The sequence below is a fragment of the Chroicocephalus ridibundus genome, chromosome 20, assembly GCF_963924245.1.
Source record: "Chroicocephalus ridibundus chromosome 20, bChrRid1.1, whole genome shotgun sequence".
NCBI lineage: Eukaryota > Metazoa > Chordata > Aves > Charadriiformes > Laridae > Chroicocephalus > Chroicocephalus ridibundus.
In genome coordinates this window covers 4321433-4338678 of record NC_086303.1, presented here as the reverse complement: position 1 = coordinate 4338678, position 17246 = coordinate 4321433, and the positions used below count along the sequence as shown (strand labels likewise).

The following is a 17246-nucleotide window of genomic DNA, read 5'->3' as shown; positions in this document are numbered from 1 at the left end:
GCCGAGCTCCTTGGCTGGAGACATCCCCTTGGCCAGGAGACGGCGGTGCTCGCTGGGCTGGATGCTCTTCGCCACGGCGCCCATGACATTGCCGTCTGCTCGTGCCAGGGCCGCTCTGGTTCAGCTGGGCCGAGGGGGAAAGCCAAGGGTTTTGGTTTAGAACCTGGGGTTTGGGTTCTATCGGTAGCGGATGCTTGGGGAAGGCATATTCTGGATCACCTTTCCCTGAGCATCACGTCGGCTGCATCCACACCCAAGCTGCATCCCCATCCACGGTCTGCTCGGAGCCCACGGGAGCATCCTGAGCTTAATTAACCCCAGTGCGGTGCTTGATTGTCCCCTCCACGGGATGGGGAAGGCAGGGATGAGGGCAGGGGTGTAGTGCAAATAGACAATCAGTGACCACAAAGGGCAGGACTGGCCTTGGAATCCCGTGCAGCTGCATCACCCAGCATCAAGTAGCAATGGAGAGCAGAAGCGAGACTCTCTCCCCCTCCTCGGGACGGATTCAGTTTGCTTTTACTCCAGCGTGTGTGTGTGTGTGTGTGTGTGTGTGTATGTGTATGTGCAGGCGTGGGAGGGCTGGCAGCGCAGAGACCGAGCATCCCGCCGGGCCGCTCCCGCCTGCGGTCAGGTATGCAAACTTTCTTCCCTTTGAAGAAAGGAAACCCAAGGATTAGCCGAGCTCTTTCATTGCCATGACAACCCTAAAACATTTATCAGAGCTAATTGCTGAGAGGCCCGATCCTGATCTACTCCGGGCACAACGCTGCGACAGGTTGCCTTCTGCCCGACTGCTCCTCTTGTCTTTGAAACCTGCATCTCCTGAGCATCGCCATCCCCGCTGCTGCTGGGCTGGAAACTGCAAGCAGGGGCCGAGGACGCGTCCCCGACACCCTCCTGTCCCCAGGAGGTGCTGGCAGGGCTCCGGCAGGGGCTGAGGAGAAGGATGCTCTTTCCATTTGATGGCTGGCTTAATACGAGGGGCACCTGTTCTGCCCGAGAGCCTGCCCACGGCAATTGAGCTGCATCACCGTGGTGGGAAAGAAGAATCCATTTCCAACACTTTATTATTCTTATTAATAATAATTTAAAAAATTGCCTTAAAATGGCGGTGCTGACCTTGGCACAAAGCGTGTGCTGGGACTCAGCACCGGTTGGGGTAAATGGGATTTTTGGCTTCATCTCAAGTCATTAACTCCTCCCAGCCAGTCATTAATCCCCAGGAAATGCCCTGTGACTTGGATCGTTGCTGCTTAATTAATACAAGCTCCCATCCCCAGGAGCTCGGGGCCAAATCCTGAAGTCATTCTGTGCAAAGCTTCCCCTCGGCTGCGGGAGCTGCTCTCCAAGGCCATGGTGTCCGTGGTGCCAGCAGGAACCGAGACGGTGCTGAGGGATGCGGATGCTGCAGGATGCGGATGCTGCGGGATGCGGATGCTGGTGTGGCCAGCACAAAATCACCCACAGACTGGAGCCAAGGACAGCATTTTCTTGTGGGTTTATACAACACCAAGCACCACGCCACGGCCAGGACAACCTCTCTGAGGCACGAGCACGACCCCGAGCAGTGCAATGTATTATCCTAATAACGGAGTTGTATGGGAAGCCTTCACACACGCTCGTGTTCCCTCCATCCCCAGCAAGGGACACGCAGCAAACGCTTATTTCTTCCCCTCTCTCTTCAAACAGCTCTCGTGCAATTAGCTTTATCCCCCTTAACTTGTCAAAAATAGAAAACGCAACACCTCCTGTTCCCCGCTCTTCCTTGCCCTGGTCTTTCACGATCCCTCTTCTTAAAAGAGAAATAAAACCCCATTTATCACAATAATGATTTTTATTTCCAAGCATCGCTGGTGATTTATGGACCTGTTTCCCGAAGCCGCTCTCTCCCACAGCAGAAATAGATGAATGTATTTTAGGGGTGGGCTGGGGGTGCCAGTGGGGGAAACGGGGATGGGTGGGAGGGAGAAGCGGGGATGCCGTGGGTGGGCACGTGCCAGCGAGTCCCATGGCAGCATGAGCTGGAAGAAAGGCTTAAAATAAAAGAGGTGGTCTGATAGGAAAGGGAGGTGCTGCCCATCCAGCAGCCTGAAACAAGCCCCTGGTGCCATATGGATGCTGGGGCACCATGGGATGCAGGAGCATCACGGGGCAGCCCGCACCATCCTGACCGTGCCCATGGCGTGGGCTGGGCGGCATCGCCCGACCCCGCTGGCATTTGAGGCCGTGGCGATAAATGAGCCTGTAAAAACATGGGTGGTAAGGGGCCATAAATCCCCTGCACGAACCTGGGCAGGAGCCGTGCAGGACGCGCTGAGAAAGGTCACGCTGCCTGGCATTTCCCAGCGCGGTCATTACCGGTGGGCAGAGGCGATGCGAGGCTTAAATATCAGCAGGATTTCAGTCGGGGAGCAGTCACAGCGCTGGGCAGCCGGGCAAAATCCCACCGGCCCCATCCCACAGGTAGTGCCACTGCTCGTCCTCAGCCCCCTGGGCCACTGGAAGCCTTTTGAGAAGACTCTTTACCAGCCCCATTGTAGAAGTCTCCAAATCCCAGCTCTTCCCAGAATTACTAGTTGCTTTGCAAATTTAGGCTGCCTGTATATTTATTTTTGCCTGCATTTATTTGCCTGCATCTCTTTTTTTTTTTTTTTTTTCCTGTTTGTCTGAAGTTATGGCTCAATTTCAGGAGTTAAAGAAAACTCAGTTTATAAATAGTTTGCTCAAAGCGCTGCTTTCCAGAAAACGAGAGGAGTCAGCTCCCAGCGAGTGCCGCTTCCCCAGGGGAGGGTCACCGCCAGGGGAGGGGGGATTTTCATCTTTCCCACATCGTCTCCGCGAACAACCTCTAACCTTCCTGAGAAAGCTGGCAGGAGGATTTTGGGCATCCGCTGGTATTGCGGCCAGCACTTTTCCCTGCTCCGAGCATGACGGCGAAGCCGCGGTGGCCAGGGATGGGCCGACCAGAACGGCAGCATCCCCTCTCCGCACAGGTCACATCGCCCTGCTTCCAGCAATGGAGATACCCGCGAGCCGGCATGGGATGGTGGTGCTGGGAAAGAGGTGGTGAAAGGAGGAAATCCGTGGGGAATTGTCACTGTTGGAGCGTCCCTGCCTCTCCTCCCAGCGTGGGGCTGCTCCTGAGCCCAAGCCGGTCATGCAAGAGCTGGGCTGCTGCTCTTGTCACCCCTTTTAAGGCTGTCGCTGCTGTCCCCGGAGCCGCCCGCGCCGCAGGGCTGGGACCGGCTCCAGGAGGAGGGCGGTTGCGTGCCCACCGCTCCGGCTGAGCCGGGCAGCCGGCTGATGGCTAACGTGCGAGGCTGTCCCCAACCAGACACCCTCTGTACCCTCGGGCAAAGCCCCCCCTGGCCCCAGAGACACCAAACCCTCCGCAGGAGAGCGGGCTGGGGCAGAGGAGCCCCGTTTGCTGCCTTCTTGCATCCCAAACCCGTCCCTCGCAGAGGGCGAGGAGTGATGCAGCCAGATACGAACCTTCAAAGGAGACGGCTTCTTCCAGGACGAGGTTTTTGGGTAATCTTTGGAAATGAGCATCTCGAGCCAGGGTAGCTTATCACTCCACACGCTGATTCCTGAAGCCATCCCGAAAGATTCGGCACCGGGAGGCTGGGATCCAGCCCGCTGCTGCCGTTGAACACATAGGGAGGGTCCCCTAGGGACAGGCCAGCACAGGCTCAGCTGCTCTTACCCAGTTTTATTCCTTTTCCCCCTTCATGGGCAAAATAGCAAAAGCAGGTACATCATTTAAAAATTACTGGGATGGAGGGGGTTTGCGGAAAAGTCACATAATTTGGATCAGGTTTTAAGGACACGAACCATCGGGGCTGAGCGGAGTTGATGAGAAACATATAGCGTTTTTGTCAAAGGAGAATTTATGTCAGCGTGACTAATGGGAGCAATAACGAGAGTGCTCGGGATGAATCATGTAGCAGAAGCAGGACGGAGGGCACTGCTAATGGGAGGAACCTATAGCCGAGATTTTGGGAAGAACAGGTTCATCGCGAAAGCCGATTGACGGTGGAGGAAGCCAGGCAGATCCAGGCAGGTCCCGGTGCTCTGCCAGCCTCTCGGCCACTATCCCGCTGTGCCAGGACACCGGCACTACTTGTACGGCCCAATTTTCCTTCTGACCCCTTTTCCCTTGCTCGGACTTACTCAATTTCCAGGGGCCAGGCTGGCGTTTCCCTGGACTGAGGACCCCGCAGGTATTTAGAGAGCAGCAGCAGCAGCAGCAGCAATGGGCGGACGCTGGCGTTGGGCTGTTGGAGCTGGTTTTATATTAACCTGTGAGGTGGCTTCAATTGGACTTTGCTTTTTTTTCCTTTTTTCTTTTTTTTTTTTTTGGATGCTGTTAACGGGCACCTCTGCACCAGAAGAGAATTCACCAAAAAGCAAATTCAAGGATACATCCTAAAAAAATACTTACGGTCAAGAAACCGAGAGCTCTTCGTAGCTCCGTGGGGTGCCCTGGAGCGAGCCCGCTTCCATGGCGCGTGGAGAGCCAGCGCTGCCGGACGGGGACCGTCGCCCCCACGTGCATCCAGAGCCTTACCCCCGCAGGCCGTGATTCCTCGGGACCTCTGGTTCCCACAGCAATGTGGGAAAAAGTGCTGCCGATAGCCAGGACCACCACTTGCAGAGATCACTGGCCGGCATCCTGCGGGGACCCGACTCCCTCCTGAGCCCCTGCCGGGCACCCTGGATTCGAACATCTCTACCTCCCTCTGCAAAGCTTCAGACCACAGCTCTCAGACCATTTCCCAGCCCAAAAGGCAGCACCTGATACCCGTCTCTCCCGCCCAGTGTTTCACCACAGCCCCGGCTCCTGGCATCCTGAAGTTTCTCAGGGACCTTCAGCTTTTAAACCCCATTTGTGTCTCTCCGGCCCCCGAAGCAGCCAGGAAACTTGCACACAACCGAGCAGTAAAACCCCTTAAACACCCGTATTTCAAGGCACCGGACGCACGAGAGCTGGCTCCCAGCACCCCTCGCACCACCGTCCCGCGCAGCAATTAAAAACACAAATATTTGCTGCAATCTGGTTTCTATCTCCGCATCCCTCCTGGGCTCAGCTCACCCCTCCCAGCCCGAGGAACGCCGGCATCTGCTCCTGCTTAAAACACACTTCTGCAAACTCACTGCCTTGTTCCAAAAAGGAGGGAGATGGGGGAAAGACAGCGCTCGGCTTTGCTGGCTTTTGTGTTTTGTTGGTGTTTTTTTGGTTGTTTTTTTTTTTTTTTTCTTTTCTTTTTTTTTTTTTAAAGGAGGGTTCATACTTCTCCCTCTCTCTTTCTGTTCCTGCTCAGTATGGAAAGTTTTGCTTCAGCTCGCCCTTGTGACTGGAAAAAGAGCCAGTTCATCGCAGCAGAACAAGAGGGCTGTTTCTTCTTTCTTTTTTTAATTCCAGAGCTCTTAGGAAAGCGGTTTCACAGGGAGAAAGGCGGGAGCGAGGTCCCTGGGGAAACCCCTGGCGGTGACCTGGGCTTGAGAAATGCTGAGGACCAAGATGTGGCGGGGATTCAGCCCGGCGGGTTTGCAGGGGTAACGTGGGAGAGAGAAGAGCCTGGGAGAAGGGGAGAGAACCATCGTGGAGGGGAGCAACGTCCCAGCGGCCGTGGCAGAACCGTTGCCCTCCCGGGAAAAATCTTTGCTGGCGTTTGGGGCTGGGGCTGGCAGCAGGGTTGCTCTGCCAGGCAGAAATGCCAGGCGGCGATCGCGGGTGTCCCTGGGGTGTTTGCTGATGCAGGGACACACTCATGTGCGAGGGACACGGGAGGGCTCAGCGCAGGGAAGGTGACGGGATTTGCCCCTGGCCACAGCATGGGCTGTGTCGGAGCTGGAGCAGATGCTCCATCTGTTGAGACCTGGGCTCCAGGGTTTTAACCCCAGGTCCACGTTTCTTCCCCTGGATTTCCCAGGAGGGTTTGGGAAAGGCGACAGGCCCTCCAGATTCCTCCCCCAGATTCCTCCCTTGCCTCCTCCCTGGCAAAACCCGGGGAGAGGCGAGCTTTGCATCAGCACCGAATTTCCGTGCTCTCAGCATCTAACTTCAGGCTGACGGAGGGGTGTCCAAGGGGGAAGGCAGAGCCAGCGTGTCCTCCCCCACCTCCCCTGAGTCCTTTGGGGCCAGGCAGGGATTTCCATCCCCAGGACGTGACCGCAGCCCTTCCCAGGACAGCCGGGCTTTGTGGCCAGCTTCCCGCTGCAGGCGCAGATGCTCCTGCCCCAGGTGCCTGCGCTTGTGGAGTCAGAGACTGTCGCGACGGCAGGAGCTGGCACAAGCCGTTATATGGGGACCCCAGGGGACGGTGACACGTCTGCGTCACGGATGACAACACCAAATCGCCTCAGCATCGCTGCTCAGACCCTCCCCGCTGCTGGAAAACACTCCAGCGGCTACCAGAGGCCACTCGAGCCTTGTCAGGCTGCCAGCGCTTCCCCTCGCCCTGCGAAGGCAGGAGGAGGGGGGAAAACAGGGAGCACAACGGGACGCTTGTAAAGCCCTGGGTTTTGCCCATAATGGACTCTGCTCCTTTTTTCCAACTGCACCCCAAGTGCTGAGCATCCTTGCCCCGCTCCAGGGTTTATCCTCCAGCATCAGAGGATATCCCTATCCCCTCTGTGTCCCTGAGGCCAGGGATGCACCAACCCTCCTCCCCCAGCTGCGGGAGACCCATCTCGCTGTGGGTGCACGGAGCAAGACGGCGCTTTTCCAGCGAGGAGGCAGAAAGCCAGCCGGCTGCGATTCTCCAACCCGCCAGCTATCGCTGAAAAGCGGCAGGAGGACGTGGTGGAGCCTGCCAGGGCTCTGCTCAATGAACCAGCCCCGCCGCTCCGAGCGGGATGCGTTTGTGCCCACTCCTCTTCTTTTCCCCTGCAGCCACTTTAGCATCAAAGGGATTTCCCTGCGCGGGGCAAGGCGACGATCTGCTCTCGTGCTGCGAGCGCCGAGCATCGCTGGCACAGCTCCCCGTAAAGCATTTGTTAGCACTCGAGTTGGAGCAGCAGGAGGCAAGGGGGTGGCACAGGCAGCTGAAATAGCTTCTGGCTCTTCCCTGCGTCCCTCCACCCTCCTAAAACCTTCCCTGGCTTGGAACTGGATATCCCAGCCCATCCCAGACTCTCTAACAGATGCGATTATGGGCTTGTTATAATTGCAGGTTTCTATTTGATTGCAAGGGAGGCATCAGACCCAAAGCCACCGAATTCCATGCGGACACCAAAACCCAGCCCTAGGTCAGCTATAAATGGCCCAGCGCTGGCCACATGCCCCTTCAGGCTGTGAGTGCCACCAGGCTCAGGAGGAGGTGATGTCCCCTTCCCTGTGCCCTGGGCTCTGCTGCAAATCCCTGCACCACTCCAGGACTTGTCCCAAACACCCCAAAACTGGCCACTGGCTTAGATTCCCTTTTTTTCTTAAAGAAAGGAAAGCTTGGAGCGCACTTTGCAGCCTTAAGAAGTTTGCAAACAATCCACCCGCATTCTCCGAATCCTTTCTAGCTCTACAGAGGCATTGAAACATTCGACTAAAGAGCTGCACGTGATCTACAAGCAGCGATAATAAAGAGAAAAACAGGTCAGATTTTGGCCGCTCACCCACACGGCCACCATTTCGCTAACTCAAGCTGAGTCATTAATGCAACGGCCAGCGGGAACCCGACACTGTTTGGGGGTTCCCAGACCCACCTCCACCCCATCTTCCCAAACCCAAACCCCTCCTGCGCCTGGAAAAGCTTGTGCAGAAGCTTGTGCAGGGGAGGAGGGGGCTATTTTAGCATCATAGGATCATTTAGGTTGAAAAGGACCTTTAAGACCATTGAGCCCAACCATAAGCTTGACACTGCCAAGTCCACCACTAAACCACGTCCCCCACATCGTCCCATTTTTTAAATACCTCCAGGGATGGTGACTCAATTACTTCCCTGGGCAGAACTCTTTGAAGGAGTTCTTTGAGTCCAGAACCAGTCCAGAGATTTCTCTGGATCCTCCTGCATCCCTGCGGCTCTGGCTGCATCCCGCTGCGAATTCAGGGAGCCCTCGCTCTGCTCCAGCATCTCCCTCCACCGGGTGCAGCCCGCGGGCTGGGCTCCCCCCTCCTCGCTGGGAAAGCTGAAATCTGGAATTAAGTTATTAGTTTGATTAGTACGTAAGGGGCAGAGAAGGCTGCAAAAATCTACAGAGAGTTGCTCTCGGGACCAGCAAGGTTCCCAAGGAAAATCACTGCGGTGCCCTGGGCTCCCCGCTCCGGAGGCTGCATTTCCAACCCACAATTGCAATAGCTCGGATAAGACACAGACTCATACGGATGGAGGAGGTCCCTATTGGAGATGCCATCCCATGTCCCATTGAAGGGAATTATTGCTGGATCAGTGCGACAACAAGATTTTCCAGCGGTTTGGCCACAAAGCATCACCCGTTGGTACGGGAGAAATACCTGCGGTGGACAAGACCATCCACCAGCATCCTCTCCCTGACCGAGGGCAGGAAAAATGCTGCAGAAGTAGGACAAATCAGAGAAAAACAGCACAAAAATGAGCTATTCTGCCCCCATGTAGGGTCCCCTGCCAGCCCTTAATATTTGGTGCCTGTAGATGAAGCAATTTCCGCACCAGGAAGGGATTGCTGGTATTAACCATCCTGCAGCGGGATGAAAAACCATCATCGAAAAGAAAGGAGAAAGGACGTGGGTTGAAAAATCCAGAGCCCAGGCTGGAACGAGTTAATCCCCGTCTGTCGCCGAGGTCCTCCCCAACCATTTCAGAAGGATTTCAGCCCCCTTTCAAAAGGGGATTTTGCAATACATTTACTTACATTGCAAAATGAAAAGTAATTTGGAGCTGAGAAATGGATTATGCTCTGCCGAGAAAGTGTTCAACTGGGGTCTTTTGACAATTTGGAAAGCTTTCCTTTTTCTTCCAAAAAAACATGTTGAAACAGAAATCTGTTGAAACCAATATTTTTCTATAAACATGCCGGGTTTCAACAAACCCTCCATTTTTTAAAGCAAAACCAATTTGTCTAAAAATTACCGACAGGTTCTGCCTGGGACTGCTCTCATTCCCAGGGCACGTGGGTAGATATTGCCCCCAAAACGTGCACAGCCCCATCACTCCGTGCCCCATGGCTGGAGGCATTTCCGTGGCCGTGGGCTTTTCCATGGGCATTTCCAGGGCTTGGCTGGCAGCTTTTTGAGTGTCGGAGGTGGTTTTTGCAGTGGGAGGGGATGAAGCATTGGTCATGGGCAAGGAGCATCGCTCCAGCTTCTCGGGGAAATCCCGTCAGGGAGGCAATAGCGTCCCTCCTGTGAAGAGCGTACCCAGCCCCGTGGCTGCTCTGGTCCCCCATCCCAACAGCTGCTACTCTGTTTTGGGTTTATTCAAGGAAAAAAAAAAAAAATCTATAGTTTTCACCTGAAAAGTGCTTGACATCATTTAATACCCCCAGCTGCTGGGACTCTCTCGTCTGCGACGGTGAAAGCTGATCAAAGCGCAGCGGAGACCCGCAGCGGCGGAGCCACGGATCGATGGGGCCACAATTACACATTGATTTGTATATTTTATTTATTTTTTTTTTCCCCCTAGGCAGCTACTTTCACGCCAGTGGCATTCCCTTCCCTCCCAGCCCTCGCCACACTCGAGCTCTGCAAGACCAATCAGCAGGATGGGTCGGAGCAGGAATTCCCCCTGCTCGATAATCTCAGTCTTTAAATTTTCTTTAAGCTTTGGGGCAGGATAAGAAATTCCTCCGGCTGCACCGAGCCCTGGCCCCTCTCGCACGCTGGGGACACCATTAGCAAAAAACCCAGTAATTAATGGTGCATAGCCAAGTTTCCAGGCTGGGGCAGGCAAGGCGTTAACGGCAGCCAGAAGCAGGGGCTCTGCCCATGCCGGGGACGGCAAATATCGAGACAACTGTGGTCCCTGCCCCTCGCGGGGAGGATGCTGCGGCTCCAGCTGATGGAAGCAGATTCATGGCATTGCCATATTAGCAGCCCTGCACTCTCTCTCCCCCATTTGTTACCCTAATGGGGATTATTATACTTATTATGGTCTCAGCCGCCAACGTTTATTGATTCTGACACTGCAGCGCCTTTAATCAGGGATCCAAAACACGCTATTATCAGCGCCAAAGGGTCGTCAGCACACAAACAGAGCCACGATGACAAGGACAAAAATAAACCCCTGGCAGAAGGCGATGCTGGGCGGACGGGGAGCTCGCGGACAGGGGGACAGACGAGTGTCCCCAAAGCAGGGTGCCGGCGGTGACGCCGGGGAGGGCAGCGGAGTTGTGAGGTTCGCTCGGGAGCAAGTTGCAAACCAGGGAGCACCTGAGCGGCTGATTTTCACACCTCACACGCGCGCAGACGCAGCCGGCCGCCTCCGATTCGCCTCTCCCCCCACCCCCCCCAAACCCAGTGAGTCACCGAGAGCTTCTTATGCAATTGGGGGGGGGGGTGTGTGTGAAAAAAAAGGCTCTAATTGCAGAGATAATGCCACGGGAGTGACACATGCCAGCACCGAGAGCTGTGGTGTTTGATTAGAAATTACCCACATACGTATTTACAAAGCCTGCCGCTGATTCAACCCCTTCCAGCACGGAGCAGAGAGCCACCGTCCCTTTCCAATGTCCCCGCCTTGAAAAAGCGGCAGCCCCCTCCCCGCAGCATACAGGTCCCTTTCCTGGAAATCCCCTGCTTAAAGCAGCTCTGGGAGCGAACGCGAAATAAATACGCTTAAAACACACATAACTAGAGATGCGGAAGGCGCTGCAGCAGTAAGTCGCTGGCCCTTCCCGCGCTCCCACTGCTGGTGTTCATTAGCAATACAGCACGCACGGGGCAGGCGGCATCGATCCGCTCAGCGATCATTAATTCATAAGCGCAGCCATCGATTTTTGCGCATGTCCTCATGCAAGTTTTATCAGCGGAGCCACGTGAGCCCCCCGCCAGGTCCAGGCATGGCCACGCACGGTGCCGGCGGTGGCGTGCGGAGCAGCCGGCCGGGGAATGGCAAACCCAGCTTTGCTGCCCCAGGGATCCTCCTGGCCTAATTAGCCCCTTGGCAAAGCCACCTAATGACCTGCCGGAGACCAGCTCCCTCTGCTTCTACTCTGCCCACTTACCTAAGGGATGCCCCACTGCAGCCCTGTCCGTCCATCCGAGGAGTCCCTCTGTCCCCAGCCACCGGCACGCACGTCCTCCGTCTCTTCAGCAGACACAAGGCAGTCTGGATGCAGGCAGGAGGTTGGCAGGGAAATGGAATAATTCGTGTTTGAGCAGACAAAAGAGCATTTAAGATACTGAGTGGGACCCTGACCCATGTCACCCCCATCCCTGCTCCGCAGTCCCCATCGCTCCCCTCCCATGGAGGACCCCAAGCCCCCGTGCAGGACTCTCCATCCCTGTGCTGAGCCATGGTTCACTGCAGGTGATTTCCTGGTTGGGGGGGAAACTGAGGCCACGGGAGGGTGTGAGGGACTGGTGTCCTCTCCTGTGGCTCACTGAGTCCTTAGGAGATGCCCCTTTCGCTCTGTGCCTCAGTTTCCCTCACCTATTTCACACCCTCTGACATGAGCGCTGAGAGCCAGGGTGAGAGGGACCAGGGCCAGCAGCCGCAGGTTTGGGTGTGTGACCAGCTCATTTCAGAGCCCTTCTAGGATCCAATTCTCCTTTTGCTAACGAGGGGATAAATCAGAACAATCTGGGGATGGAGCTGCAAGGAAATCCCACGAGAGACAAACCCACCCCCAGGCTGTTCCCCCCCAGGGCTGCTCCACATCCCTGCGGGCAAAGCAACCGCTTTTCCAACTGCTTCTACCTTCCGCGGCTGAACTCGCTGTGCCATCGCCGCCGTTACTGCCCTCTCCGCAGACACAGGCTCTGGGAGGCGATGGGGCCCTGGTCCTCTCAGGAGGGACCCTGGTGTCTGGCGTCTCCCGGGCAGCCACTTGAGATGCAGAGCCCATCCCCGCTTTCGCTGGGGTCATTTTTTTTCCTCTCCGCTTGGCTGGCCCATGCAGACACTTGTCACCCGCTCCAACGGCAGCGCCTGCCTGCTGCGAGTCCCCGGCGGGGGGGAAAAGGCGAGGGGGTGCAGCCCGACTGCTTCACCTGGATGTGGTGGTCCAGGTCAGGGATGGAGCTGCCCCTGCAGCCCTGAACTGGGGGGAAGCGTCTGTGGTGCCCCCCCATCACCCGGGTGACACCGGGAGGGCAGAGCTGGCGTGGTGAAGCCCTGGCCACGCTGGGGAGGGGACACGCAGGGAGGCAGCCGGAGAGCGTGGCGAGGTGGAGGAGAGCGCGCAGGCGATCCATTTGCGATGTGCATCGATTCCTAATGCGGCCGGTAGCCTGCCGGGCTCTTTGGGGAAGCATTACGAGACGATGCTTAGAAAAGCTGTCCACGGCCCACTGCAGTAAAACCCTCGATTACCTCACCGCCACGGCGCCGAGCCCGAGGGGGGGGACGGGGGGAGCGGGCACGGGGCTGGACGTCCCCAGCAGCCAGCATCCCTCCGACAGCCATCCATCCCAGGGACAGGCACGGGAAAAAAATTCCTGTCTGCACGCAGGGGCTCTCCCCATGGGTCCCCACTACCCAAGAGGGTGCTCGTCCTCTCCGCCAGGGCAAGGACATCCTGGGAAGCGGCCACCCAAATCCCCCCCAACACTGGTCCACTGCCTCCTCCCTGCCTGTGGGCAAATGTGGCAGCAAGCCCCCACCCAGCAGCCATGGAAAAAGGCAGCTCCTGGGCTGGGGTGGGATGGAAGCGAGCCCCAAAACCCCGCAGGTATGTGCCCCCCCAGCACGCGGGGCTGGCCCAGCTCTTCAGAGAGCCCAGCGGTGCTGCACAACGGCTTTGGCTCTTAAGCGGAGAGGCAAGGGAAAGCAAAACCTCTCCATCCAGCTGAAAGCACCAGGGGAGTGACAGGTAGGTAGAAATAATTACTCAAATTGGAATTTGGGGTAATTATGTTCTGCGTTCCCGCAATTTTCCCTGTGGGGAAGCCTTTTCACAACCCCCCGATAAAACAGATTTATCATCGGCTGAACACCAGGTCCTTTCCCTGTAATCTTCAAACTCAAACATATATTTCTCTGATCATAAATTAGCAATACTCGCACTCGCTCTCTCAAAGCTGTTTCTCTCTTCCCCCTCTCCAGGTTTTCCACATCCTACAGAAACGGAAGATCCAGGCTCCGGCTTGTTATTTTAAAAGACGGCGATCAATCAGGGTTGCCAAGCTCGGCTCTCCTCCTCCCGCTCAGGGTCCACGGCACACCAACACGCCGGCTGCTGCCATGCTGAGCTCTTCCCTAGGGATGCATCACCCCTAAACCAACCTGTGGCCACCCAATTCACGCTTGAAAGAATCTGGTTTCAGGTCAATTAAAAAAAAATAAATAAAAATCTAAAGCTAGGAGCGGGGAAACCCTGAGCTGGGGGATGAATCCCCGGTCAGGAGACCCGCATGCCCAGCAGGACACTGGTCCTTGTCCCAGCAGCTCTGGAAAAGCTGGCAGCATGGAAGAACCATGCTTATTGGCATTTTTCTCTGTTTCATCATTTCTCCCCGGTCAGACGGCTTGGCGCGCTCAGCCGGTGGATGGGAGCCGGAGCAGGAACAGAGAGTCACCTTGGAAATGATGCTGGAGAAACTCTTCCCTCGGCAGCAACAGGCCAGGGCTGCTGGGGGGCAGGACGCAGTTGCCCCTAGGCTGGGAGCCGCACCAGGGTGGGAATGCCCCCGTTTTGGGGAGATGCCAAGCAGCTTTCAACATCCCCCCCCCCCGCCCAAGGAGGTGACACTGTCACTCCTGGCTGCAACAGGGACATCACACGCCAGCGGCTCGAGCATCCTCCAGACCAACCACATCTCCCTGGGAGAGGTGCTTCCAGCAGAGACTCCCCCTGCCTCGGCTCCATCACCCCCAGCATCCCTGCAGCCCCCCCCCGCCCCAAACCCAGGCCCTTCCAACCTCTTCCCTCTGCAGGAATTGGGTTAAGCTGGAGGGGGGGGACGACGACCCCTCCCGGAGGACACGCGCCTCCCGTCGCAGAGCCTTTCCCAGGCGTCAGGGCTCCTGTTGACAAGACCTAACGCAACGCTGCTAATAATAGCTGTATCCTGGTCGCGTCTCCCATCCCAGAGCAGCTCATGGCGAGGACTCCCGCTTGCTCCGGAGCCGGATGGAGGAGGAGGAGCACTGGGAAAGCCCCCCGGGGTGCTGCGGGCACCCCCAGCCCTTAGGAGACCCGCAGTCGGCTGCATGGAGGGGGCTGATTTTCCACAGATTATTTTTTATGCTAAACATTCACAATTTGAGGGGGGGGGTGCAAAGAGGGAAAGAATGTGTTTTCTTCTTTCTCTTCCTTTTGCTGAGTTTTTCCTCCTCCTTTTTCCAGTGGCGAAGTGGAAAATGGGGAGAGGAAGAGCCCAAGCAGGTTTTTTTTTTCCCCCCTCCCCTCCTTTATTTCCATTGTTGAGTTTCCCTGAAGGGGCTCGGGCAGCTGTCTGCACCCCGGTGATAATTCATGAACAGCCCTTTCATCTCCAGAGCCCTTGCAGCTCCCATCTAATGAATCCCAGCACTGGGATCCTTAAAAAAATTTTAAAAAAATAAAAATAATAAAAGGGGCAGATCTGGAAACCGGGCAGCAACACAGCTCTCCTGGGTTGGCTGCTACTAATTTCTCCATTAGTGTTAGGGTTGTACAACCTCTCAGACCTTAAGGCACCCATCGGGACTTTTCCAGAGGAGCTGCTGTGTAAATGTAGGCAGGAAAACGAGTTTCTGGTCAGTCCTGGGGAGCCTGGTCCCCGGCCAGCTGCCTGGGTTGGGGACAGGGAGTGGGACACATCGAACCCCAGGCAAAGTCCTGCCCCGTTGGCAGGCGGTGGGAGCTCGCCGAGGGCTTCAGCAAACGCTCCAGCCATGAGCTGCACAAACAGCCGCCCTAAATGATCGCACGCTAAGCACAAATCAGTGCCTTGAGCCAACAGCCAGTTAAGTGCTATAAATAAAGCTGTTATCATCCGTGCCTCACTCGCTGAGCAAGCTGGGCCACAGCATTTCCTCCCCAGCAGCGTTTAAGGGTGATTTCTAGTCCGGAGGAGGCCAGCAGCTTGTCAGCATCCACAGTTCAGTGGCCTTTTTCCATCCTGCCATTGATTTTTGCACTTGGCCAATAAATCCACCTCGGCACAGGTTGGGGACAGGGCTGGAATAGACATGGCCACTGTCCTGGACAAGGAGACCTGTGTTATCTCCTCTTCCCAGCTTACCTGAGTCCCAGGAGGGCTAAGAGCCTCCATCCTCCTCCTCCTCCCACTGCTGATTCCTGTTCCAAGTCCCTAAACTCAGCCACCACCTCTCTGCTCCTGTCCTGGTCCCCCTAAACCCTGCACTAAGCTGCCTGCGTTGCCCTGGCTGAGAAGCTGCAGAAGGACAGAAAAGGAGAGCTCTGTCCCCAGGTGGTGGCCAAGGGACGTGGCCCAGAGTGGCACAGGGAGCCCCTGGTCATGCTGGCGGGAGGAGAGCAGAGAAGAAATCTGGGTGGGGAGCAAGAAGAGGGACGGGCATGGTGATGGGAGAGGAGCTCCTTTCCCCCTGTGGGGACCAGGACCTGTGGGAGGAAGGCTGAGCAGCAGAGGATGGAGGCAGCTCGTGGACACGCCTTGCAGCACGCTGTGTCCCTGCAAGGGTGCCACACGCTGTCCCAGATCCTCCTAAATCACCCAAAGGGAAGGAGCACGCTCACGTGATGCTCCCCAGGAGACAGAGAGGCAGAGGAGGGCGAAGGCTGCTGCTCTCCAAGGCTCAAAGACTTCCCCGTCTCTGTTTTGGTGCCGGTTAATGATGCATGGCCAGGGCTGGGAGGAGAGCGTGGAGGGGGAGGGCAGGATGGAGGAGGAGGGGGGCCCATATGGAGATGCTTCTCCCAGAGAGTGGCAAGATGCTGAGCTGGCGTGAGATCGGGAGCTCACCGAGACGTTGGCTGGTAGAGCCAAGCAATCAATATGTGAAAATCCAGCCCAGGCGAGGAAGGTGACCTTGAGCGGCAGAGAAGCAGAGGGAGGAGAGCTGCATGAATGCACACGGAGAGGATCTCTGGGGGAGGGAGGAGGGAGGGAGGAGAACAAGAGGGGCAGGACAGGAGCCCTCTGCTCGGCTGCTGCAGTGCCTGCCGTGTGCCCGGGGAGAGGGCAGCCGTGGATCCAGCCGGAGGGGATGAGAGGAGGGCGGTTAGTGCCCGGAGTTAGTCTGCTCCTCCCTGTCCTTCCCTGCATACCCCATACCGAGGGGAGGCAGCTCCTTGCACATACAAAACAGTCTGGGAGCATCCGCTTGTCTCAGCCATCCCCTCCGACCGGGGCTGCTCCTGGTGCTTCCCCCCATCCCGCATCATTTAACTGTCTCCATCCACGGGGCTGCCGCTGTTTCCCATCACAGAGTACTGTGAAGCCCCGCAGCTCCTGCTGTTACTCAGCAAACGCTCCCAAGATCAGAGCGATGCTTTTGCACAGCTCCAGCTCATGGCTTCTAACACAGGCCCTGCTCTAATTCCTCTCTCGGGCTCCTCTGCTCCCTCCCCTGCTGCTGCCCATCCCCGTGTGCCCGCAGCGGCTCTGGCTTCTCTGCCAGCCCCATTCACTGGGCTCAGGCAGTGCCTGGGGCATGTTGGCAGAAGCAGCACATGTATCTCAGCAGAGATGCACCGTCCCTTCCATGCATATATGCACGGGACAGGCTGAGCAGTCCTATAAAGCCTCCACCACAGAAACGACTTTAAAACGCAGGCGACGACGCTGCCCCTCCGCTGGGTAGAGGTGCGGACACCAGGGCACGGAGAGGAGCCAGGACTCCCAGCTGCCCAGCCACAGCCTAAGGGACAAGGGGCTGTGGGCAGGAGGGGTGACAGAGGGGGTGGCCGGGTCTTGGACATGCTGCCGAGCTGGAGCAGGACTGTCCCGCCGGCAGCGGGGCTCAGCAGAGCCCCTCTAATGCCCACTGACACCTCCAGCCCCGGGGAGGGCTCTGTGCCTCCACGACAGCTCCAGGGCAGGATCCATCCAGCCCCGTTGGGGTGCTCAGGGAGAGCCTGGGGACATCCCATCCCCACGGAGGGGATGAGGTGCTTCAGCGGGGTGGGAAAGGGCTGCGGGGCCAGCAGCAGAAGGGGGCTGCTTTTCCCTACATGATGCTGCAAAGACAGGCACTGGT

At 56.9% G+C, this 17246-nt stretch overlaps 1 long non-coding RNA gene across 1 annotated transcript; it reads right to left on the bottom strand.

The window, feature by feature from the left end:
* Positions 1-1959: 1959 nt before the first annotated feature.
* On the bottom strand, positions 1960-4263 carry LOC134525611 (uncharacterized). The gene is made up of 3 exons (XR_010073816.1): positions 4177-4263; positions 3496-3730; positions 1960-3055 (listed from the first exon to the last, which is right to left on the bottom strand). It is a non-coding gene; the product is annotated as an uncharacterized LOC134525611 (long non-coding RNA).
* Positions 4264-17246: the final 12983 nt, after the last annotated feature.